Below are 26502 nucleotides of genomic sequence, written 5' to 3' on the forward strand. Positions count from 1 at the left end.
ATTAAATATTTAATTAATCATTAAATATTACTTTAATTTGAAATTTATAATTAAATTGATTGTTGAATCAAAATGAAGAAAGTCAAAATGTTGACTTCATTTGATGGAAAAATCCATATTAGTGGAATTTTGAGGTGTCAAAATTTTGTTTAACCAAACTTGCATGTTTGCCAAATAAACCCTACAAATTTGAGTGTCAAAATTTGGTTAACTCAAGTATGCATGCTTGCCACGTAATCCCAAACATTTGAGTGGAATTTTTAGTGTCAAAATTTGGTGATCTCAAATTTGCATGAACATGCAAACATGACTCTATAAATAGAGTGATCATAAAACATGAAATGTCTTCTTCTTGGTGAAAAACCTTGAGAAAAACCTCTCACAAACACTCTCTTCATATATACAAAATCCCTCCCAAGTTTAGTCACTCACCGGATTCCACAATCTCATTCTAAGGCCGGAGGATAGTGGAGAAGACACTAGTGGTGGTTCGAAATCGGTTTGTGAGGAAAAAGGAATTTGAACTACAAAAGGTTAGTATTCAAACTCATTAAGTTTTAATACTCATGAACATGCTAGTTATTTACTATAATTGATGTTCTAAAAGTGCCTAAGATCCAAATTGCTTCCGCATGTGTTATATTAACACCATCCTTATAATCTCATGTATTTGTTAAAACCACCCGACATAAATGAAGTTCTCAAATATTCAAATAAATTATAAAGGATAGGGGAATAACAATAAATGAAAAGAGCTGTGATAGAACACAAATATCCTATAATAAAAGATCAAATATGATATATATGGTAAGTTATACTTTAGGACTAAATATCCTTAACATTAAAGAAAGACTTCTGACCTCACGAACCATTAGTATTTAATCATAAGGAAGAGTATTTGAAGCATTACGTTGTTGCTGCATGACTAAGCTATTGCAAACATACTAAAAGGGTTCCTCTAAATTGTCACAAAATTTACATTAATCTTTGAAGATTCAATCTAGCTAGTTTTCATAACACTACATTATCCTCGAGCACTAAGATTCTGTCCAATTTACACCTTTCACAACTCAAGTTTTCATATTTCTTTTCTAATTTCTTTGTGTTGACTTTGTTGCCCAACAATTGGTGTATTCCCCTCATTGACCTTATAATGATAATATTTGATATGGACCAACAGACATCAATCATACAATATTCTTCAATGAAGATATGAAAAAAAATATTGTTGAAATTATCAAAAGATATTTCAATTCATGGCACATTGAAGAAGAATGAAGTTTCATGTTATAAATTTTGGTGGATTATATTTTAGAGTAATTTAGAGTTATTGTATTTCATTAATGTATTTTAAGACTTATTATTTACTTTAGGTTACAATTACATAATAGTTAATTATAGTCATAAAGTATGAATGTTACAACTCTTGGAATGTCTTTAATAGTTTCATTTTGAGACTATATAAAGCCATGTATGTTGTATTTATAGGGAGACATGGAAAATATAGTAAAAGGAGCATTTGTGCTTTTCTTTAGCTAATGGCTAAGTTTCTTTGCAATTATATGTAGTTTAGGTTGCATGTAGAATCATTCAAGCTCGACATGATCAATCTTGCTTGTCGAGTGATTCGAATCTCAAACAAGTGTTTTTGTGTTGAGATATTTGATCAACAAGAATCATTCAAGCTAGACATGATCGATCTTGCTTGTGGAGTGATTCGAATCTCAAACAATGTTCTTGCCTTGAGATATTCGATCAACAAGGTAATCCGAATCTTACTCTCCTTATAGTGATTCCTTAACTTATCAATATTTGTATAATTATGAACTCAAATATTTAGAAACATTATCTTTTTAATATATTATACTACTTTTTCTATTTTGTAATGTGTCTCGAGTAGCAGACCTGTCACTTCATACAAATGACAATCATGAAAATTCTAAATATAAAAACATACTCGATTACTTTCTTTAAGGCATCCCATATATACTTTCCCATATACTAGGGCAATAAAGTCTAAGGAACATAATTCTACCACTAAAAATACTTTTGTTTTCTTTGGAGATCATTTATTTGCAGTTATCATGTTAAGTTTTTTTACTATTGTTTTTACAACACACAAAACCATTTGATAGAGCTTGTGGGGCATTCTGATTATGGAATTCCTGACCTCTTACACAGGAATTGAGAATCATACTATTTGACCAAATGTCTTTCTTACTAATCTATCGTTTTTCGTTGCTAGTCCATGTGCTTTATGCACGTTAAGGTTTGAAATTTATCATTGTGTTTTTAGAATTTGTTCTCAAATCATTTGGATGTATTTCAATTAATATTGTTAAGAAATGTTGTCATAAATAAAGTTCATATCATATCATGTTAAGTTTATTTAAGTTGTAATATGTAATCAGGTTCAATTGACTTGAAATGTCTGTTTAATAGAGATAAAATTATTGGTTCTTGCTTGATGTATGTCTTGAAACTTAACCGAGTCAACGAACTAAATTATCTTTTGCACATTTTCATTAATCCATGTTCAAGTTCTATGCAGACACATAGGCCCATGGATCCATACATCTCAATCGAAAAACAATAAATAGAAAAAGAGAGAATCGGAATTGATCGATGTGTTTTTTCAAACAAACTAAAAGAAAATGAAAGTCAACATAAATCATGTATCAACTAAGTCAAGCCCACTCAAAAATTTGATTAAGAATAAGAAAGAGGAATCTCTAATCAAAATACTAAACCTAGGGTAATAATTTTGAACTCATTGAAAAATACTAAACCTAGGATCATACCAATCAAATTCTTTCTTTTTGAATAAAAAAGAAAATTCCATTATTAGTAAAAATAAAAAAGAAAGTAATTGAAAAGAAAAAAAAAATCTCCTCTAATACTAGGCAAGAAAAAAACTCTGGAATGATTTGGCTTAAATATAGTAGAAAAAAAAACAATACAAGAAGAACACAGATATTTTATTTCTTCCTAAATAGATATTTTATTTTTTAATTGAGATATTTTATTTTTTAATTGAGATAGTATAATTCCTTAAACGGATAAATCTCATAAAATTTACTGTATCTTGTATTTAAAGATGAGAAATGAATTTGGAGATTCTAATAGTTCCCATGGAGTTTCAAGTTAATAAGGAATTATTAAAAAATAAATATTTATTATTGAACATGTTCGTCTGTTGTACAAAATGATGGACAATTTATTATATATCAAACCATATGTATTTTATTAATTCATAAAAATAAGTACTAAATTAATCAAATATATCAAGAAAAAGACTATCCTTACCAGAAGAGTTTTAGTAAATCCATTGCAATAAATCAAAAAATGAATGAAAAGAGAACCAAAAATCATTATGATTTACTTCGGGAAAATTTCCTATCACCCAAAAGTCTGTGAGAGTTTTAGTAAATCTAATGTGTTTCAATTCTAGAAATAGAAATGATATCCATAGAAATACATAATTTTACAAATAAGAAAAACTCGTGATCAAGTTTTAGATAAAAGTAGCAAACATGTTGATAGATATAAAAATGAATTCAAGTTCTTTCTCTGGCCTAATTATCAATTGGAAGATTTAGCTCGTATGAATTGTTATGGGTTTGATAACAAATAAGAACAGTCATTTTAGTATGGTAAGGATCCATATGTATCCATAAAAATTAGTTAAAGCTATATTTTTCTAGTATTAACCATACCACTAGACCAAATGCTCTTATAGTGGATCTATCATTTTTAGTTTCCCGGTGTGTATACGTTTTCCGCACCTCAATATATGAAATTTATCCAACCTCAATATATGAAATTTATCCAACCTCAATATATTTTTGTGCTTTAGAACCTATTATTATTGTCATGTTAACTTCACATGGTCTATCACTTAGTTGAAACAACATTGCCACTAGAGTCCATGCACTCCATTAAGATAGATATGTTAAAAATTAGGCCCCTTTGATAACTATTTTGTTTTTTTTCTTTGTTTTTTTCAAAATTATGTATTTTATCCTTTTATTAAAAAAAAAACATTTGAATTTTCACAAAATTTCACTCCAAACTAAGTTTTTGAAAAATATTTTTATTTATTTATTTTTTTTTATTTTAGTTTTCCAAATCTAGATGGATATGGAGTGGCCAGTTTTCAAAACTTTCTTTGGAACAATATTTATATTGTAAAATGGGATTAACTTCCTTTAAGTTTATGTAGTTTCTTTTTATTGCTATGTTTACTTCTATCTCATGTTACTCCATTTGTATTTACTTCGTTTTATACAAAAGTTCATCGTAGTTAATAAATTCATGTGCTTAATACATTCCCTAGAAAAATAAACTTGTTTGTATCAGGATAAATTACAATGAATACGGAGAAAAGAAATCCAAAAAATAAGTAGAAGGTTGAGAATTTCACTCAACCACACAATATCAAGCTTGACTAAATGGCTCACATGCAATTCTACCACAATAATGACATGAAACTTATAAATGGCATAGATGAGGTCACATTTTGAAGGGAAACTTCTCTTGAGAGATCAATTTCATTCATCACAAATCAAATTTTTACATAATAATTTGTGGGCATTTACAGTCTCCCCACAAAAGAAGTTAGTGGCCGGGATTTAATCTCGATCTTCTTGAATCTCCACAAAAGACGAAGTCAATTTGACAATTCTACCATTACAAACTTTATGAAATTAAAAATAAATAAAGTTTTCTAACAACTCATATAATGATGCTTGCAACTTCATCTGCTCCTTCAACCGTGTAAATATTCACTTCTGAAACGTCAAATGGTCCTTTCTCAATCTAATAAGCTTGTAACACATAAAATAATAGTTGAACTGAGCCTATCCAATTTTGTAGATGAAAAATTAATGCATGTTGAATCTTCTTGGCCTTGGATCGTGTAATAGGTCCAGTTGGAACATTTGGAACAACGTGATCCTTATCATCTTCCCCCTCTTCAAAAATATTCTTCCTCGAATCGGAAAATCATCACCTACATCAATAAGACTCAAATCAGCAACATTGAAAGTAGGATGTGCTGAAAATTCTCATGGAAGATCATTTTATATGCATTGTTATTAATTCTTTCAAGGACTTGATAAGGGTCATCCCCTCTTGGATGTAACTTTGTCTTTCTTTGAGATGAGACTCACTCCTTGCGAAAATGTATCCAAACCCAGGTACCGGGTTGAAAAATGATTTCATTCCGTCCTTTGTTAATTCTTGAAGCAACATTGAAATTTTGTTTCTCAATTGTCTCCTTCCCCTCTTTATGCAATGTTTTGATCCCATTTGCCTTACTTGTCGCTGCTTTACTCACAAAAATATTAGAATGAATAGAAAGCAAATCAAGACACGTAAGTGGATTAAATCCGTAAACAACTTCAAAAAGAGAACAATGAGTGGCAAACATTCGCCCCAAGACTTAATATTCTTACAAATAATAGCCCTAAGCAATGCTTCTAATGTTTTATTAACCATCAAAGTTTGCTCATTAATCTGAAGGTGACATGCAGTTGAAAACAATAATTTGTTACCCAATTTATAACTTAATATTCTTATGAATAATAGCACTAACTAATGCTCCTAATATTTTATTAACAACCTCAGTTTGCTCATGAGCCTGAGGATGACATGTAGTTGAAAACAATAATTTGTTACCCAATTTATCTATCATACTTTCCAAAAGTGACTTAAAAATTTAACATCCCTATCTTTTTTTTGTGTGCAGCAAACATTGGCAACATTAACTTCAAAACTTATAAACATCGTGCTTTATGGAAAAAGTCATATGGATAGCATTTTCTCCCATATCTTGGTTTTGCAAACTAAAGTTTTCCAATAACTCCCAAACTTCATTACCTTATATAACCTCTTGGGATAAGGATTCATAGAACATTTCATAAAATAAGATCTACTGATGAATTTCATAGCATTTGAAGGTCATCTAGATCATGAGCTGAAGGTAAATTACCTTAGGGGCATTGTGGTCATTTTACACAGTTTCTTGGTTTACCTACTTATCCTTATCCAATGACCACCAAATTTCATATCTAACCTCAACATACTATTGTGGGTTATTTTAACGTTACTTAAATATCGAGCTATTTGATCGGTTCAAGGTCTTAATTCAGGGTTCTTTGGGTTTTTTTTTTCATATATCCTTAATTCATACTTGGTTTAGGGTTCATATGAAAATCCAAGCGATTTCTACAAGTATTTCTTAACAAAGAGTCCAAGGTGGCTACTTGCCTCGTCGCCGACGTTTGGGATCTCTATTCTTGAGCTTCCAATATCTGAATTACTTCAAATTTCCTTCCACGTACTCCTTATTGTGTCTAGTTTATGAAACCATAATGTTTTTATGAGAATCTGGAATGGGGTTAAAATTGAGAAAACCCAAAAAAAGGTCAAATTTAGAGTTGACTTGGATAGTTTAGTTTAACTGGCCATATCATCATTTTCTTCCTCTGAACAGGAAGAAGATGCACATTTTTTGCTTCGCCGCTATCTGAAACTCGGTCTGGACAGCCACATTTACAGCATTTCTCTCCTTGATGTCTTCGTGAAACTTAAAGATGGGTGTTACAAGGAAGGGCTAGGGATTGATTTGATACCTTCTCGTAGATCATAGCCTAAGATATTCGCTTCTAAAGTTCATCCAAAATATGATTTATCGCTGGAGATAAAAGAAAGGATTTTTTATTGGGTAGCCGATTCTAGGGATTTCAAGGCCCTATTTCTTCATTGAACNTCTTCCATATCTTATCTTCAAGCTAAAGGAATTGGTTTTGGAGGAACGTCTTTGAGTGTAGGACCTTAACTTTTAGAAATCGTTCTCGGTATGCTACTCACTCGAAACGCCAGATTTTGATCTCGTGGGTAGTTTGTTCTACGACGTTTCAGCTCTCAATTCCTTCATCAAGTTTACTAAACTTCTTCCTCTGAAACTAGAGGAATACTTAATTTGAAGGAAAAGAGATCGTAGATAGGAATCCGACTCCTATCCCTAATTTTTTTGAAACCTATTTCCTTCAATTCGGCACGCTCTCGAGGTTATTTTTCTTCGTGGTCTTCTATGGAAGCAATCATTGTTGGTGTAAAAACTGATTGGAATCATTTTTGCTCGACGAGTCATCATGTATCCTCGGATTGGATTTTCAAGTTTTTCTTAAAGTTCTTCAATGGCGGATTGAATTGGGGGAATGGTTTCTGGGCACTTTCAGCACTCTATTCCTTCATAGAACTTGTTGGTAATCTTGTTGAAAAACTGTAGGAATAAAATTGAAGAGAAATGGTGGCAGATTGCTCTCGAATTTGGAAGAAATCTAAGAGTAGGAGACCTATAATCTAAACGCTCATTGCCTTCAATTGGGGATTGACCTTTCTTGATTCTTATTTCGTATTGTTGCTCCTACTTCAGACTTTATAGGAGATGCTTAAACCGACTTTGAGAGCTCCAGAATCTTTGTTATTTAGAAGTTGAAAGATAAATGGTGGAGGATTGCTCTCGAATTTGGAAGAAATCTGCGAGTAGGAGACCCATAATCTAAATGCTTATTGCCTTCGATTAGGGGATCAACCTTTCTCGATTCTTATTTCGTATTGTTGCTCCTACTTCAGACTTTATAGGAGGAGCTTAAACCGACATTGAGAGCTCTAGAATCTTCGTTATTTAGAGATCGAACTCTCTGGATAATTTTTCGGAGATATCAACTCCGATCATAGCCTTACCGACCTTGGCCTTGAATACTAGTCGTTGGATGTGATGATCCGTGCGTGTTCGTTCTAGATCATATCAAAATTTGGAGGAGATCCAACAGTTCAGATTTGATTTTGAAGGATTTTGCTCGGATGGTCACAGTAGATGCTCTGATTCTAATTAGAGTGGCATTTCTCTAATTATCCATTCTTTCAGGGGTATTTTGGTAATTTTCTACTTTTCGAATATTTTATTTTTATTTTTCTAAAAAAAAAATCCATAATTTTTCTACCAATTCCTCATTGCTTTTTGATCATTTCCCCCTTATTTTGAATCTCTAGATTCCTTCTAGATAAGGAATTACAAATCGAGAAAGATTTTTGATAATTGATAAAATGACTTTTTTGCCGTTTTCATTTACTTTTTCATTTCCAATCCTTTTTAAAAGGCCTTTTAACTCCTTGAAATCATTTGTTAGGGTACTCAATTGACTAAGTCCCTTGTTCTTGCTTAAAACTTTAATTTTTTTCCTTTCTATCCTTTGGGTCTTTCATGAGTGGCTTATTCTTATGGGAGCTAATTTTCTTCATGTTTGAGGTGTTACATATACATACTCGTTACAAACACAAAATAAGAAGCATACTCAAAAGAAGAACAAAAAATACTATTTTAAAAACAGAGGTTAGTCCATGGCCACACTCCAAAGTCTGCTCTCATCCACGACCAACTCTTAGTTACTTGAAAAAAAAATGATAAACATGGAGTGAGTAAAACTTAGTAAGTAGCCTACTAATAGGGTCTTAAGCGCGACCTTAAGCTAGGATATTACTTCTTGTTATGTTTTCAGGATCTTATAACTAAGAGGTCATCGTGTCATGTATCATATACTGATCTTGAAAACCTTCCCCTAAAATAACCTTCAATTTTCTCCCATGAACACATGAGTGGTGTCGTCATAATCATGTAAGCCTACTGGTAAATCGTGGTGCAGGACATCTCGTTTAGCTGATGGGAAAGGTAGGCCTATCATAACATCCAGCTCATGATACATATTGCAGGATATCCTACCTAAAGAGGAATAGGGGCCTTTTAGTACACATCGTAATGGCAGATAATGGTTACTTATGGGTATGGATCCTAGCAAATTATTTAGCATGTTATTCACATAATTCTAGGTACTTGGTACATGGATTATTGATGAACCTAGGTTTATACATAATGTCTTGGGATAGGCTTTAGGAGTTGAGGTTTTAGCTTAGGAAAACATTAGAGGGTAACCTAACATGGACTGATTTGTGTGAAAACCTACTAGCACTTTGAGGACCTCTTTTCTTCACCAAACTTATGGGTAAACTTATTTAGAAGGTGCAGGAACAAGTTTGGAAATGAATAGTGGACTATAGTTCTCGAATTCGAGGTAAACCCATGAACACGATACCCCAAAACAAAAAACTTGTATCTCTCGATTGGGTACTCGATTAAGCTTGCTTCTTGCCCGTAATAGTCTACCCTAATTCATAATTTATAGACGGATTTTTCACTACCATTGAAACATCTAGAATTTCTATAATTTCATTATTGATTTTTATTAATCTTCTGCCAGAAAAAACTTCTCCTAGAAAAATCTTCTCCGATCGAAGCCTTCCTTTTTTAAGCACCTTGTAATTATTGTTCTATAAAAAATTGAATGATTCGGGAAGTTTATAAAAATTAGAAAAAGTACCATTTTCTCAATGTTTTTTCAATTGTACTTGTTCTTTGCTTCTAGATACAACTTAGTAGGGATTATACACGGTCTCTTATTGGAGACCTTGAGTGTTGCAAATTCTCCTCTCCTTTGAAAACTTTCGGTCATCGAAAGTGCTTATTCTAAAATAGATCAGGGTACAAGGTTCTTATTTGCCTTCTGTTTCCCAAGTGGCTTCTTCTACTCTATGATTCTTCCATAGGACCTTAACAAGAGCGATTTCCTTGTTTCTCAATCTTTTGAATTTCTTGTCTATTATTTGAATTGGGTCTTCTTTATACGTTAGGTCATCTCTCAAGAAGAGAGTTTCATGAGCTAGTACGTGCGAAGGATCTAGGGTATACTTCCGTAGTATGGATACATGAAAGATATTACGTACTGCAGACAAATTTGGGCATTGCCCGATTCTATAGGCCACATATCCAATCCTTTCTAATATCTCAAAAGGACGGATAAATCTAGGGCTTAGCTTACCTTTTTACCCTACCTGTGCACCCCTCTCATGTGGAACTTTTAAGAATATATGATCCTCTACCTACAATTCCATGTCATTGCGCCTTAGGTCTACATAGCTTATCTCTCGGCTTTGTGTGGTTTGTATCCTAGCTTTAATCTTCTGGACTGCGGCGTTGGTAATTTGCACCATCTACTGCCCAATAGTTGTCGTTTTCCGCCTTCTTCCTAAAAGATAGGGGATCAAAATCTTCGTCCGTAGAGAACCTCGTATGTGGCCATTTGTATGGTGGCTTGACAACTATTATTATAAGCAAATTTCATAAGGGGTAGGTACTTATCTCATTTTCCTGCAAAATCATTCACATATACCCTCAACATGTCTTCCAATATTTGCTTGAGCATTTCTGTTTGACCATCTGTTTATGGGTGGAATGTCGTACTATAACTGTGTACCCAATGCCTTCTGTTGAATTTTCCAGAAGCGAGATTTAAATCTGGCATCTCGGTCTAATATTATTGCCTTCTGTTGAATTTCCAGAAGCGTACCGAATACCTTTACTGATGAATATTCATTTTTAATGTTAGCAAGAGTAGCTCAGTTGGGAGATTGTTAGACGGAAGATTTGAAGGTCACACGTGTTTTATCCACGTTCAACGCACCTGATACAAGTTTATTACCTGACCATACAATCTAAAAACATAACTTGCTTATTCAATCTAAAATTATTGATTATTTCTTTTTTAAATATAATGAATTAGTGGAAGTACCTTTGCTTATGAATTTTCATTTTTAATATTAGCAGGGATAGCTCTATTGGGAGAACGTCAGATTGAAGATTTGAAGGTCACGTGTTTGATCAACACGTTCACCACACCTGATTCTAGTTGCATAACCCGACTATTCAATCTAAAATTAGTCATTATTCCTTTCTGAAATCTCAATGAATTATCAGAAATACCTAACGTGTTCTAGTTCACCACACCTTATACAAGTTGGATAACTTGAATATCTTATTAAAAATGAGTGATTATTTCTATTTAAAATTAAAATGAATTACGAAAATACCTTTAGGATGAATTTTCATTTTTAATGTTAGTGTGGATAGCTCAGTTGAGAGAGCGTTAGATTGAAGATCTAAAGGTCTCATATTCGATCTTGCATACTTTGACTCTTCAATTTAAAATTAGTGATTATTTCTTTCTAAAATTTCAATTAATTAGCGGAAATACCTTTACTTAAAAACTTTCATTTTTAATGTTAGCGGGGATAGCTCAGTTTGGAGAGCGTCAAATTTAAGATTTGAAGGTCACGTGTTCGATCTCCATGTTCACCACATCTGTTTCGCAAAACCTGACTATTCAATAAAAAAATTAGTCATTATTCCTTGTTAAAATCTCAATGAATCAGCTAAAATACCTTTACTGATGAATTTTCATTTCTAGTGATTGCGGGGATAGCTCAGAGAGAGCGTCAGATTGAATATCTGAAGGTCACGTGTTTGATCCACTTTCACCACACTTGGTTCACGTTGCATAATTTGACTATAAAATTAGTGATTATTTATGTTTTTGATCCATGTTCACTGCATTAGCGATTATTTCTTTTTAAAAACTCAACTCTAATGATTGCAGGGATAACTCAGTTAGGAGAGCGTCAGACTAAAGATCTGAAAGTCACGTGTTTGATCCACATTCAAACTAAAATTAGTGGAAATACCTTTGCATTAAGAATTTTCAATTTTAATATTAGTGTGGAGAGCGTCATAGTGAAGAGGAAACGTGTTCGATCCACGTTCATTTATTTTAATGTTAAGCATAGATAGTGTGTCTGTAGATCTAAAGATAGGGTGGTGGATTATAGATAGTGTGTCTGTAGATCTAAAGATAGGGGGGTGGATTCCTAATTCTTTATTTGACTATAAATGCTCTGCAAGACATTTAGTAAAATGACTCATTTTATTGTTCTTATTGCATGGAACAATAAAATTGATCTTCCCTTAGAATTGTCAATACATTCTACTTCTTTATTTGACTATAAATGCTCTGCAAGACATTTAGTAAAATGACTCATTTTATTGTTCTTGTTGCATGGAACAATAAAATTGATCTTCCCTTGGAATTGTCAATACATTCTACTTTCAATGTTGCTAAGTTGAGTCCCTTTGAAGGTGATGATTTTTCTGATTCGATGACGAATCCTGAAGAGGGGGATGATGATAAGAATCACGGTGTACATTCTACTTTCAATGTTGCTAAGTTGAGTCCCTTTGAAGGTGATGATTTTTCTGATTCGATGACGAATCCTGAAGAGGGGGATGATGATAAGAATCACGGTGTACATTCTACTTTCAATTTTACTGAGTTGATTTCTTTTGATGTAGGTGATGATTTTTTTGATTTGAGGACGAATCCTTTTGAAGAGAGGGATGATGATAAAAATCACGGTGTTCCAACTAGACATTTTACACAACCCAAGGCCAAGAAGATTCAACAAGCATTCATGCTTCATCTACAAAATTGGATAGGCTAGGTTCAACCATCATTTCATGTGTTACTAGCTGATTCGTTTGAGTCAATACCATTTGGAGATTCAAAAGTAAATATTTGCACAGTTGAAGTAGCGGATGAAGTTGCAAGCATCATTTCATAATGGTTAGAAAACTTTATTTATTATTTTAATTTCATAAAGTTTGTAATGCTCAAATTGACTTCGTCTTCTGTGGAGATTTAAAGGGATCGAGATTAAATCACGGGCACTAACTTTTTTTGTGGAGAGACTATAAATACCCACAAATTATTATGTAAAAGCATATTTGTGATCAATGAAATTGATCTCTCAAGTTGAGAGGTTCCCTCTTATAGAAATCTGAGCATATCTTTGTCGTTTTTAAGTTTCATGCAATTCCTGTGGTAGATTGCATCTGAGATATTTAATCAAGCCTTGATCAAGTTTGATTGTGGAGTGACTCAATTTAGAAAAAGGTTTCAAATCTTGCTTCTCACTCTTCGATCTCATAATCTAATTCTAGCTTTATTTCTTGGTTTATTTAAAATTTGTATAAGAAGGTGTTAATTTCTTCAATTAAAGGTTCTTGCTTCTACAGAAGCTTGGCTTGTTGGGCTGAAGATTACGGTTGGTCTATCGTCCTTCAACGAGATCTTCTATCCCCATGACTGCTGTGTTGCAGTCGTTCTTCTAACGCCAGCGACACGTCCAGTTGTCGAGATTTGTAATGTGAGTTTGTAACGAATCCATTGAGGTTCTTGGAATGATTCTATAGCTTATCATTTCCATGTTGGGAGTTGGATCATGGGTCAAGGGCGAAGGAATCCTTGGTTTACCACACCTTCGAGTTGAAGGAAGTGTCATAAGGCTAATTTTTTTTAAATTTTATTGATTTGTTTGAGTGATTTTATTTGATTATATTTCAATTTTGTCAAACTCAATCGGGTGCTCATCTCAATCATTTCAGCCTTGTTGGCGTTCAATAAGAGAGACCTTGGAAATAACTGGTAACTGTTCAACTGGATTGGATTATCACATTAACAATTTGAATCAAATAAAGTAACATTAACCATTTGAATCACCTCAACCCCACTTGTTGAACTTGACCAAATGTCTATAACATAGCACTAACAAAGGTACAAAGTAATACAAACAAAGGAACAAAGTAACACTAACAAAGGTACAAAGCTCATAAAAGTTTTTTTAATCTAAAATACCATTGAACCGTCTTTTCAGTCTCATGTAGGCTTTGTTCCCAAATTAATTTTATATTATGGAGATAGAAACTATAAATGACCATTATATTCATTGGTCAGATATTGCAATTGTAAGTATCTTTTCTTTTTCTCTCCTACCCACCTTATACATGTTACTCATACTGAAAAAAATCATTTCTTTCTTTTGGAGATGCGGGGTATCGATCCCCGTACCTCTCGCATGCTAAGCGAGCGCTCTACCATTTGAGCTACATCCCCACAATTTTTGCATCACAAAACCCTAAATTTTTCATCATCAATAATAGTGAAAATGAAGAAATAGGTCATGAATAAGGAAAAATTTGAAAAGAAACAATATATTTAATAATAGATAATCTTATTTTTGGAGATGCAGGGTATCAATCCCCGTACCTCTCACATGCAAAGCGAGCGCTCTATCATTTGAGCTACATCCCCATGATTCTTACATCATAAAACCCTATTAATGTCCCATCATCAATAATAGTGAAAATAAAAAAATATCAAAATATTAATAACAAATAGTTTAGATATCCCCACAATTCTTACGTCATAAAGTCCTATGCATCTCGTAATAGTAAAAATGAAAAACTATCCCAGCTCATCATGTCCTAAATAAGAAAAAGTTGAAAAGAAATAATATATTTAATAATCGATTCAATTGAAGATGCAAGGTATTGAGCCACATACTTTCCACATGGGAAATGAACGCTATGCCATTCGAACTACATCCCTACGATTTTTACATCAAAAAACCCTAAACGTCCCTTCATCAATAATTGTGAAAATGAAAAAGTATATATGCATATTATGTCATAAATAAGGAAATATTGAATAGAAATAAAATATTAATAATAAATAGTTTCTTTTGGAGATGCGAGGTATCGATCCCCATACCTCTCGTATGTTAAGTCGTAACTCTCGCATGTTAAGCGAAGCTACATCCCCATAATTCTTGCATCACAAAACCCTAAATTTTTCGTCATCAATAATAGTGAAAATGAAGAAATATCACTACTCAACATGTCATGAATAAGGAAAAATTGAAAAGAAGTAATTTTCAGTAATAGTGACATGAAAAACTATCCCTGCTCATTATGTCGTATCCACATTACAAAGTGAACGCTCCACTATCTGAACCACATCCCCATAATTCGTACTACAAGAATCATACCACTAGACCAAATGCCCTTGTTATACCACTTGAAACGTATGTATGAAGCCTTAGGCCTAGGTATTAAGTTTGTATTTTTTCGTATTGCAGGAAACACGTGAAGTCCTCAGAGGTAGAATGTGTCTTGGAGAATAAAGCCTTGGGATGGGATATTGTATTAAGAGCATGATGGTAAGTAGAAAATCTTAAATATAAAGTTAGGTTGATGTCGAATATGAAGTCCTTCGATAAAAAAAGAATTAGACATAAGGGCATTTCAAGAATTGAACCTCCTCTTGCACCCACAAGTGAGAATCATACCACTAAACTAAATGTCTTTTCTTGAACACCCAATATTTTTAACATCTACTTAAATATATTTTTCTCTCATGGAAAGTTGAATTGTTATAATATAAAAGGGTTATCAAACAACCCAACAAAAGAAACAAACTAATCAATTTGGGTTGGATTGATTCGGTTTAGTTCATCAGTTTGATTACCCTACGTTTTAAACTCATGTATTTGCTGAAACTACCACACCTAAATGAAGTTCTCAAATAATCAAATAAATTATAAAGGATAGGGGAATAACAATAAATGAAAAGAGCCTTTAATAAAAGCCAAACATGATACCTATGGTGAGTTGTATTAGAAGACAAATATCCTATAATAAAAGATCAAATATGATATACATGGTAAGTTATAATTGTTGGATTTTATGTCCTAAAACTCATAGTTTGTAAACAAAAACATATTCTATTTTCAATAAAGTTATTATTGTTGTTTATTCAGTAAAGATTTTTATTGAATAAAGTGTACTTTACGATCATTAATCTAAATCCAATAAACTAAGAACACTCTGGAAATAGTATGATTACTTGAACTATATGTAGAGACATATGAGTTGATCAAGTTCAAGTATATAGTCAATATGATCTATAGTATAAGGATAAGGCTGAATACCTTATTCTGGGGACACTATGAATGCGACCCACTTTTGTATATGATATAAACAATTTGATCACTAAATTTTACATGTGGAGACATGTGAGTGGGGGCATCCTATGCAATGAGTATTGCACAAGATCGGACCATGAAGAAAATCACTCTCACTTTATAATGTCGTTTACTATTGAGACTGATTTTCTTTTCATTCAATGACCTATGTAACTCGATCTTAATCTTGAGCTAACCATGAACTCTTGTTTATTCGGAATTATCCTTAGATTTGCAAGGGTGAGAGTGGCTCAAGTTCGCCGACTAAATAGGTATCCCATTTTAGGGGTAAGACTGGGTAAATGGTAGGGGACGTGGGGTGCAAGATGGAATTCACTTTTACCCACTTTTAGGGATAGAAGATAGGTAGTTTCCTTAAGTATTGGGCCCCACCATCTCATTGACCTAAGAGGGACCCGGTTTACTAGTTGGACCACAAACCAATTGTTCATTAGAGAATCACTGAGACATAAGAAACAAGAAGTAACTTCAGGGGTAAAACGGTAAATTTACCCAGCTCTAGTTACGAAAAACCTGTGAAGGATCGACTTACTAATCATGGTTATATCAAATGGACAGAAGTATATCTATAGTGACGGGAGTGCAACTACTAGGCTATAGTGAAATGTCTTAGTAGTTAACGAATGTTGGTTAACAAGGTTAATGAGTTTAACCGGTTAATCTTGGATCGTTGGAGCCCATGATCTATAGGTTCATTAAGTCCCTCTGCTAGCTCATATCGGACTAAACCATAGAACAGTGTGACGAGTGAGTTCGAAGAGTTCGAATTCAAATTAGGGAGAATGCGCTACGTATATACAATATATTTAACCGCATTTTTGTTTTATTTACGAATTAAACAAAAACAGAGAATCTGAGATATTTAAATAAGATGTAATATCTTAATCAAATATGTGTCGGAATTAATTAGGATTGGCATTTGAATTAATATTAAATATTAATTAAATAGTTTAATTAATCATTTAATATTACTTTAATTTGAAATTAATAATTCGAATTGATTGTTGAATCAAAATGAAGAAAGTCAAAATGTTGACTTCATTTAATGAAAAAATCCATGTTAGTGGAATTTTGAGGTGTCAAAATGCTTGCCAAATAAACCCCACAAATTTCAGTGGAATTTTGAGTGTCAAAATTTGGTTAACTCACGCATGCATGGTTGCCACATAATCTCAAACATTTGAGTGGAATTTTGAGTGTCAAAATTTGGTGATCTCAAATTTGGAAGAACATCCAAACATGACTCTATAAATAGAGTGATCATAATACATGAAAGGTCTTCTTCTTGGTGAAAAACCTTGAGAAAAACCTCTCACAAACACTCTCTTCATATATACAAAATCCCTCCCAAGTTTAGTCACTCACCGGATTCCACAATACCATTCTAAGGCCGGAGGATAGTGGATAAGACACTAGTGGTGTTTCGAAACCGGTTCGTGAGGAAAAAGGAATTTGAACTACAAAAGGTTAGTATTCAAACTCATTAAGTTTTAATACTCATGAACATGCTAGTTATTTACTATAATTGATGTTCGAAAAGTGCCTAAGATCCATATTGCTTTCGCATGTGTTATATTAACACCATCATTATAATCTCATGTATTTGCTGAAACCAGCAGACCTAAATGAAGTTCTCAAATAATCAAATAAATAATAAAGGATAGGGGAATAACAATAAATGAAAAGAGTTGGTAAGAAAAGGCAAACATGATACCTATGGTGATCTTTGATAGAAGACAAATATCCTATAATAAAAGATTAAATATGATAGATATGGTAAGTTATAATTTAGGACTAAATATCCCTAACATTAAAGAAAGACTTCTGACCTCACGAACCATTAGTATGTAATCATAAGGAAGAGTATTTGAAGCATTTGTGCCATTAAGTATGAATGTTACAACTCTTGGAATGCCTTTAATAGTTTCATTTTGAGACTATATAAAGCCATGTGTGTTGTATTTGTAGGGAGACTTGAAAAATATAGTAAAAGAAGCATTTGTGCTTTTCTTTAGCCAATGGCTAAGTTTCTTTGCAATTATATGTAGTATAGGTTGCATGTAGAATCATTCAAGCTCGACATGATCAATCATGCTTGTGGAGTGATTCGAATATCAAACAAGTTTTTTTGCGTTGAGATATTTGATCAACAAGAATCATTCAAGCTAGACATGATCGATCTTGCTTGTTGAGTGTTTTGAATCTCAAACAATGTTCTTGTCTTGAGATATTCGATCAACAAGGTAATCCAAATCTTACTCCCCTTATAGTGATTTCTTAACTTATCAATATTTGTATAATTATGAACTCAAATATTTAGAAGCATTATCTTTTTAATATATTATACTACCTTTTCTATTTTGTATTGTGTCTCGAGTAGCAGACCTGTCACTTCATACAAATGACAATCATGAAAATTCTACTTATGGAATTCGAGACCTCTTACACAGGAATGAGAATCATACTACTTGACCAAATGTCTTTCTTGCTAATCTATCGTTTTTCGTTGCTAGTCCATGTGCTTTATGCACCTCAAGGTTTAAAATTTATCATTGTGTTTTTAGAATTTGTTCTCAAATCATTTGGATGTATTTCAATTAATATTGTTAAGAAATATTAACATCTCAATGAGAAAACAATAAATAGAAAAAGAAAGAATCGGAATTGATCCATATAATTTTTCAAACAAACAAAAAGAAAAAGAAAGACAACATAAATCATGTATCAACTAAGTCAAGCCCACTCAAAAACTTGATTAAGAATAAGAAAGAGGAATCTCTAATCAAAATACTAAACCTAGGGTAATAATTTTGAACTCATTGAAAAAATTTATAAGGAAGATTTTAATTATCTCACAATAATTTTTTTTGACGTGAATAATATCAATGCATATTGTCTCTAGCTTAAACTGATAAATCCTGAGAGTTCAGAATTCTAATTTGTTTCCATTCTTGAAATAGAAATGATATCCATAGAAATACATAATTTTACAATGCAAACAAGAAAAACTTGTGATCAAGTTTTAGATAAATTCAAGTAGCAAACATGTTGATAGATATAAAAATAAATTCAAGTTCTTTCTCTGGCCTAATTATCAATTGGAAGATTTAGCTCGTATGAACTGTTATTGGTTTGATAACAATAAACCAGTCATTTTAGTATGGTAAGGATCCATGTGTCCATGAAAATTAGTTAATGCTATACTTTTCTTATATTGACCCTAATATCTCTCAATCAAATGCATTAGTTGAAAATGTATTTAATATTTTTCTTTTATCCTTTTCTTTTTTGGAATAGACCATTCCATTTGAAAATTGATATTTTCTTGGGTAATTTTAAACTCATTATTTTTGATTGTTCATTCCACCTAATTTGTAAAAAAGGAAAAAATCATACCACTAAACCAAATGCCTTTATAGTGGATCTATCATTTTTAGTTGTCCGTGTGTATATGTTTTCCGCACCTCAATATATGAAATTTATCCACATATTTTTGTGCTTTAGAACCTATTATTATTGTCATGTTAACTTCACATGATCTATCACACAGTTGAAGCAGCATTGCCACTAGAGTCCATGCATTCTTTTACGATAGATATGTTAAAAATTAGGCCCCTTTGATAATTATTTTGTTTTTTTTTCAAAATTATGTATTTTACCTTTTTATTAAAAAAAAACATTTGAATTTTAAGCAAAATTTCACTCCAAACTAAGTTTTTGAAAAATATTTTTATTTATTTTTCTTTATTTTAGTTTTCAAACATAGATGGATATGAAGTGGCCAGTTTTCAAAACTACTTCTTGGCTACAATTGAACAATATTTTTAATGTAAAATGGGATTAACTTTTTTTAAGTTTATGTAGTTTCTTTTTATTACTATGTTTACTTCTATCTCATGTTACTCCATTTGTATTTACTTCGTTTTATACAAAAGTTCACCGTGATTAATAAATTCATGTGCTTAATACATTCCCTAGAAAAATAAACTTGTTTGTATCAAGATATATTACAATGAATATGGAGAAAAGAAATCCCAAAAATAAGTAGAAAGTTGAGAATTTCACTCAACCACGCAATATCAAAGCTTACTATATGGCTCACATGCAATTCTACCACAAGAATGACATGAAACTTATAAATGGCATAGACCATGCTCAGATTTTGAAGGGAAACTTCTGAACTTGAAGATCAATTTCATTCATCACAAATCTGATTTTTACATAATAATTTGTGGGTATTTATAGTCTCCCACAAAAGAAGTTAGTGGCCGAGATTTAATCTCGATCCCCTTGAATCTCCACAAAAGATGAAGTCAATTTGATAATTCTACCATTACAAACTTTATGAAATTAAAATTATAAAGTTTTCTAACAACTCATGTAATGATGCTTGCAACTTCATCTGCTCCTTCAACGGTGTAAATATTCACTTCTGAAGCTTCAAATGGTCCTTCCTCAATCTAATAAGCTTGTAACACATGAAATAATAGTTGAACCGAGCCGATCCAATTTTGTAGATGAAGAATGAATGCTTGTTGAATCTTCTTAGCCTTGGATTGTGTAATAGATCTAGTTGGAACATTTGGAACACTGTGATCCTTATCATCTTCCTCCTCTTCAAAAGGATTCGTCCTCGAATCAGAAAATCATCACCTACATCAATAGGACTCGAGTCAGCAACATTGAAAGTAGGATGCTGAAATTCTCATGGAAGATCATTTTATATGCATTGTTATTAATTCTTTAAAGAACTTGATAAGGGTCATCCCCTCTTGGATGTAACTTTGTCTTCCTTTGAGATGAGAATCCCTCCTTGCGAAAATGTATCTAAACCCAGTTACCGGGTTGAAAAATGATTTCATTCCGTCCTTTGTTAATTCTTGGAGCAACATTGAAATTTTGTTTCTCAATTGTCTCATTCCCATCTTTATGAAATGTTTTGATCTCACTTCCCTTACTTGTGGCTGCTTTACTCACAAAAATATTAGATGATAGAAAGCAAATCAAGACACGTAAGTGGATTAAATCCATAAACAACTTCAAAAAAAGAACAATGAGTGACATACATTCGTCCCAAGACTTAATATTCTTACAAATAATAGCCCTAAGCAATGCTTCTAATGTTCTATTAACCAGCTCATTAATCTAAAGATGACATGCAGTTGAAAACAATAATTTGTTACCCAATTTATGACTTAATATTCTTATAAATAATAGCTCTAACCAATAACCACCTCAGATCACATGCAGTTGAAAACAATAATTTTGTACCCAATTTATCTACCATACTTGCCAAAAGTGACTTAAAAATTTAACATCCCTATCTTTTTTTTTTTTTTTTGCAGCAAACATTGGCAACAATGACTACAAAATTTATAAACATCGGTCTTTATGGCAAAAGTCATATGGATAACATTTTCTCCCATATCTTGGTTTCGCTAACTAAAGTTTTCCAATAACTCCCAAACTTCATTACCTTATATAACCTCTTGGGATAAGGATTCATATAACATTTTATAAAATAAGATCTACTCATGAATTTCATAGAATTTGAAGGTCATCTAGGTCATGAGCCGAAGGTAAATTGTCTTAGGGGCATTATGGTCATTTTACATAATTTATTGGTTTACCTACTTATCCTTATCCAATGACCACCAAATTTCATATCTAACCTCAATATACTATAATATGCTCAGTATTAAAATTTGATGGGCAGCGGAGCTCATATAGTTGGTTATTTTAACGTAACTTAAATCTCGAGCTATTTCATCGGTTTAGGGTTTTAACTCAGAGTTCTTTGGGTTTTTATTTCATATAACCTTAATTCATACTAGGTTTAGGGTTCATATGAAATCAAAGCAATTTCTACAAGTATTTCTTAACAAAGAGTCCAAGGTGGCTACTTGCCTCTTCGCTGACGTTTCGGACCTCTATTCTTGAGCTTCCAGTATCTGAATTACTTCAAATTTCCTTCCACGTACTCCATATTGTTTCTAGTTTATGAAACCATAATGTTTTTATGAGAATCAGTCTGGAATGGGGTTAAAATTGAGAAAACCCGAGAAAATGTCAAATTTTGAGTTGACTTGGATAGTTCAATTGAACTGGCCATATCATTGTTTTCTTCCTATGAACAGGAAGAAGATGCGCATTTTTTGCATCGCCGCCATCTGAAACTCGGCCTGTACAGCCACATTTACAGCATTTCTCTCCTTGATTTCTTCGTGAAACTTAAAGATGAGTGTTACAAGGAAGGGTTAGGGATTGATTTGATACCTTCTCGTAGATCGTAGCCTAAGATATTCGCTTCCAAAGTTCATCCAAAATGTGATTTATCGCTGGAGAAAAAACAAAGGATTTTTCTATTGGGTAGCCGATTCTAGGGGTTTCAAGGCCCTATTTCTTTATTGAACCTCTTTCATATTCTTTCTTCAGGCTAAAGGAATTGGTTTAGAGGAATGTCTTTGAGTCTAGGACCTTAATTTCTAGAAATCGTACTCAGTATGCAACTCACTCAAAATGCCAGATTTTCGATCTCTTGGGTAGCTTGTTCTACGACGTTTTAGCTCTCGATTCCTTCATCAAGTTTACTCAACTTCTTCCTCTGAAGCTAGAGGAATCCTTAATTTGAAGGAAAAGAGATCGTAGATAGGAATTCGACTCTTATCCCCAATTTAATTTCGAAACTTATTTCCTTCAATTCGGCAGGCTCTCGAGGTTATTTTTCTTCGTGGTCTTCTATGGAAGCATTCCTTAGAGGTGCAGAAACTTATTGGAATCATTCTTGCTCGACGAGTCATCATATATCCTCTAATTGGATTTTTAAGTTTTTCTTGAAGTTCTTCCATGGCGGATTGAATTGAGGGAATGGTTTCTGGGCACTTTCAGCACTCTATTCCTTCATAGAACTTATGGGTAATCTTGTTGAGAAACTGTAGGAATAAGTTTGAAGAAAAATGGGGGAGGATTACACTCGAATTTGGAAGAAATCTGAGAGTAGGAGACCCATAATCTAAACGCTCATTGCCTTCGATTAGGGGATCAACCTTTCTCGATTCTTATTCTGTATTATTGCTCCTACTTCAGTCTTTATAGGAGATGCTTAAACCAAAATCGAGAGCTCTAGAATCTTCGTTATTTAGATGTTCAAAGAAAAATGGTGGAGGATTGCTCTTGAATTTGGAAGAAATTTGAGAGTAGGAGACCCATAATCTAAACGCTTATTGCATTCGATTGGGGGATCAACCTTTCTCAATTCTTATTCCGTATTGTTGCTCCTACTTCAAACTTTATTGGAGGAGCTTAAACCGACATTGAGAGCTCTAGAATCTTCGTTATCTAGAGATCGAACTTTCTGGATAATTTTTCGGAGATATCAACTCCGATCATAGCCTTACCGACCTTGGCTTTGAATACTAGTCGTTGGATGTGATGATCCGTGTGTGTTCATTGAGATCATATCAAATTTTGGAGGAGATCCAACGGTTGAGATTTGAGTTTAAAGGATTTTGCTCCGATGGTCACGGTAGATGCTCTGATTCTAATTAGAGTGGCATTTCTCTAATTATCCATTCTTTCAGGGGTATTTTGGTAATTTTCCACTTTTTGAATATTTTATTATTATTTTTCTCGAAAAATCCATAATTTTCCTACAAATTCCTCATTGCTTTTTGTTCATTTCCCCCTTATTTTTTGAATCTTGAGATTCCTTCTAGATAAGGAATTACAAATAGGGAAAGATTTTTTATAATTGATATAATGACGTTTTTGCCCTTTTCATTTACTTTTCCTTTCCAATCCTTGAAATCACTTGTTAGGGTACTCAATTGACTAAGTCCCTTGTTCTTGCTTAAAACTTTAATTTTTTTTCCTTTCTTTTCTTTGGGTCTTTCATGAGTGGCTTATTCTTACGGGATCTAATTTTCTTCATGTTTGTGGTGTTAAATATACAAACTCGTTACAAACACAAAATAAGAAGGAGACTCAAAAGAAGAACAAAAAATACTATTTTAAAAACAGAGGTTAGTCCATGGCCCACACTCCAAAGTCTGTTCTCATCCACGACCAACTCTTAGTTACTTGAAAAAAAAATGATAAACATGGAGTGAGTAATACTTAGTAAGTAGTCTACTAGTAGGTTCTTAACCGCGACCTTAAGCTAGGATATTACTTCTTGTTATGTTTTCAGGATCTTAGAACTAAGAGGTCATCGTGTCATGTATCATATACTGATCCTGAAAACCTTCCCCTAAAATAACCTTCCATTTTCTCCCCATGAACACATGAGTGGTGTCGTCATAATCATGTAATCCTACTGGTAAATCGTGGTGCAGGACATCTCGTTTAGCTGATAGGAAAGGTAGGCCTATCATAACATCCAACTCATGATACATATTGCAGAACATCCTACCTAGAGAGGAATAGGGGTCTTTTAGTACACATCGTAATGGCAGATAATGGTTACTTATGGGTATGGATCCTAGCAAATTATTTAGCATGTTATTCACATAATTCTAGGTACTTGGTACATGGATTATTGATGAACCTACGTTTATACATAATGTCATGGGTTAACCACATTTTTGTTTTATTTACGAATTAAACAAAAAGAGAGAGAACCTGTGATATTTAAATAAGATTTAAATATCTTAGTCAAATATATGTCGGAATTAAATTGGGATTGACATTTGAATTAATATTAAATATTAATTAAATAGTTTAATTAATCATTTAATATTACTTTAGTTTGAAATTAATAATTCAAATTGATTGTTGAATCAAAATGAAGAAAGTTAAAATGTTGACTTCATTTAATGTAAAAATCCATGTTAATGGAATTTTCAGGTGTCAAAATTTTGTTTAACCAAACTTGAATGTTTGCCAAATAAATCCCAAAAATTTGAGTGGAATTTTGAGTGTCAAAATTTGGTGATCTCAAATTTGCATGAACATGCAAACATGACTCTATAAATAGAGTGATCATGGTACATGGAAGGTGATTTTTGTTGGTGAAAAACCTTGAGAAAAACCTCTCACAAACACTCTCTTCGTATATACAAACTCTCTCCCAAATTTAAGTCACTCACCGGATTTCACAATCCCGTTCTAAGGCCGGAGGATAGTGGAGAAGACACTAGTGGTGGTTCAAAACCGGTTCGTGAGGAAAAAAGAATTTGAAGTACAAAAGGTTAGTATTCAAACTCGTTAAATTTTAATACTTATGAACATGCTAGTTATTTACTATAATTGATGTTCTAAAAGTGCCTAAGATCCAAATTGCTAACGCATGTGTTATATGAACACATTCCGTTGCTTGTGAAGCAGCGAAAGAATCTGTATGGCTTAGGAAGTTCTTAACTGATTTGAATGTCGTTCCAAATATGCATCTTCCCGTCACTATTTACTGTGATAACAGTGGAGCAGTTGCAAATTCAAAAGAACCAAGAAGTCATAAGCGAGGAAAACATATTGAGCACAAATATCATCTCATAAGGGAGATTGTGCAACGAGGAGATATGATCGTCACATAGATAGCTTCAGAGCACAACATTGCTGATCCATTTTCAGAGCCCCTCACGGCTAAAGTGTATGTAGGGCACCTAGTGAGTCTAGGACTACGAGTTATGTAATCTAGGGCAAGTGGGAGAAAAGGCATGAGTATGTGATGCCCTAGTTTATTGTATTTATGTCTTTCTCTCTCCTCAACATTATAAAACCCCACTAGAGTTTTAGTCCAAGTGGGAGTTTGTTGAGTTTTATGTCCTAAAACTCAAGTTTGTAAACAAAAACATATTCTATTTTCAATCAAGTTATAATTGTTGTTTATTCAGTAAAGATTGTTATTGAATAAAGTGAACTTTACGATCATTAATCAAAATTCAATAAACTAAGAACACTCGGGCTATAGTATGATTACTTGAACTATATGTAAAGACATAAGAGTTGATCAAGTTCAAGTATATAGTGAAAATGATCTATAATATAAGGATAAGACTGAGTACCTTATTCTGGGGACACTATGGATGCGGCCCACTTTTGTATGTGATATAAACAATTTGATCACTAAATTGTACATGTGCAGACAAGTGAATGGAGATGTCCTATGCAATGAGTATTGCATAAGATCAGACCATGAAGAAAATTACTCTCACTTTATAATGTCGTTTACTGTTGAGACTGATTTTCTTTTCATTCGATGACCTAGGTAACTCGATCTGAATCCTGAGCTAACCATGAACTCCTGTTTATTCGGAATTATCCTTAGATTTGCATGGGTGAGAGTGGCTCAAGTTTTCCGACTCAATAGGCCTCCCATTTTAGGGGTAAGAGGGTAAATGGCTGGGGACGTAGGGTGCAAGATGGAATTCACTCCTACCCACTTTTAAGGATAGAAGAGAGATAGTTCCCTTAAATACTGACTTCAGATCTTGAACAACGGGTCCCACCCTCTCATTGACCTGAGAGGGATCCGATTTACTAGTTGGACCACAAACCAATTGTTCATTAGAGGATCAGTGAAACATAAGAAACAAGAATTAACTTCAGGGGTAAAACGGTAAATTGACCCAGCTCTAGTTACGAACAACCTGTGAAGGATCGACTTACTAATCATGGTTATATCAAATGGACAAAAATATATCTATAGTGAGGGGAGTGCAACTGCTAAGC

At 33.0% G+C, this 26502-nt stretch overlaps 1 non-coding gene across 1 annotated transcript; it reads right to left on the reverse strand.

Annotated features, from left to right (window-relative positions):
- Window positions 1-13831: 13831 nt before the first annotated feature.
- Window positions 13832-13904, reverse strand: TRNAA-AGC. The gene has a single exon. It is a non-coding gene; the product is annotated as a tRNA-Ala (tRNA).
- Window positions 13905-26502: the final 12598 nt, after the last annotated feature.

Source organism: Cucurbita maxima, unplaced genomic scaffold, assembly GCF_002738345.1.
Source record: "Cucurbita maxima cultivar Rimu unplaced genomic scaffold, Cmax_1.0 Cma_Scf00202, whole genome shotgun sequence".
In the NCBI taxonomy this organism is placed as follows: Eukaryota; Viridiplantae; Streptophyta; class Magnoliopsida; order Cucurbitales; family Cucurbitaceae; genus Cucurbita; species Cucurbita maxima.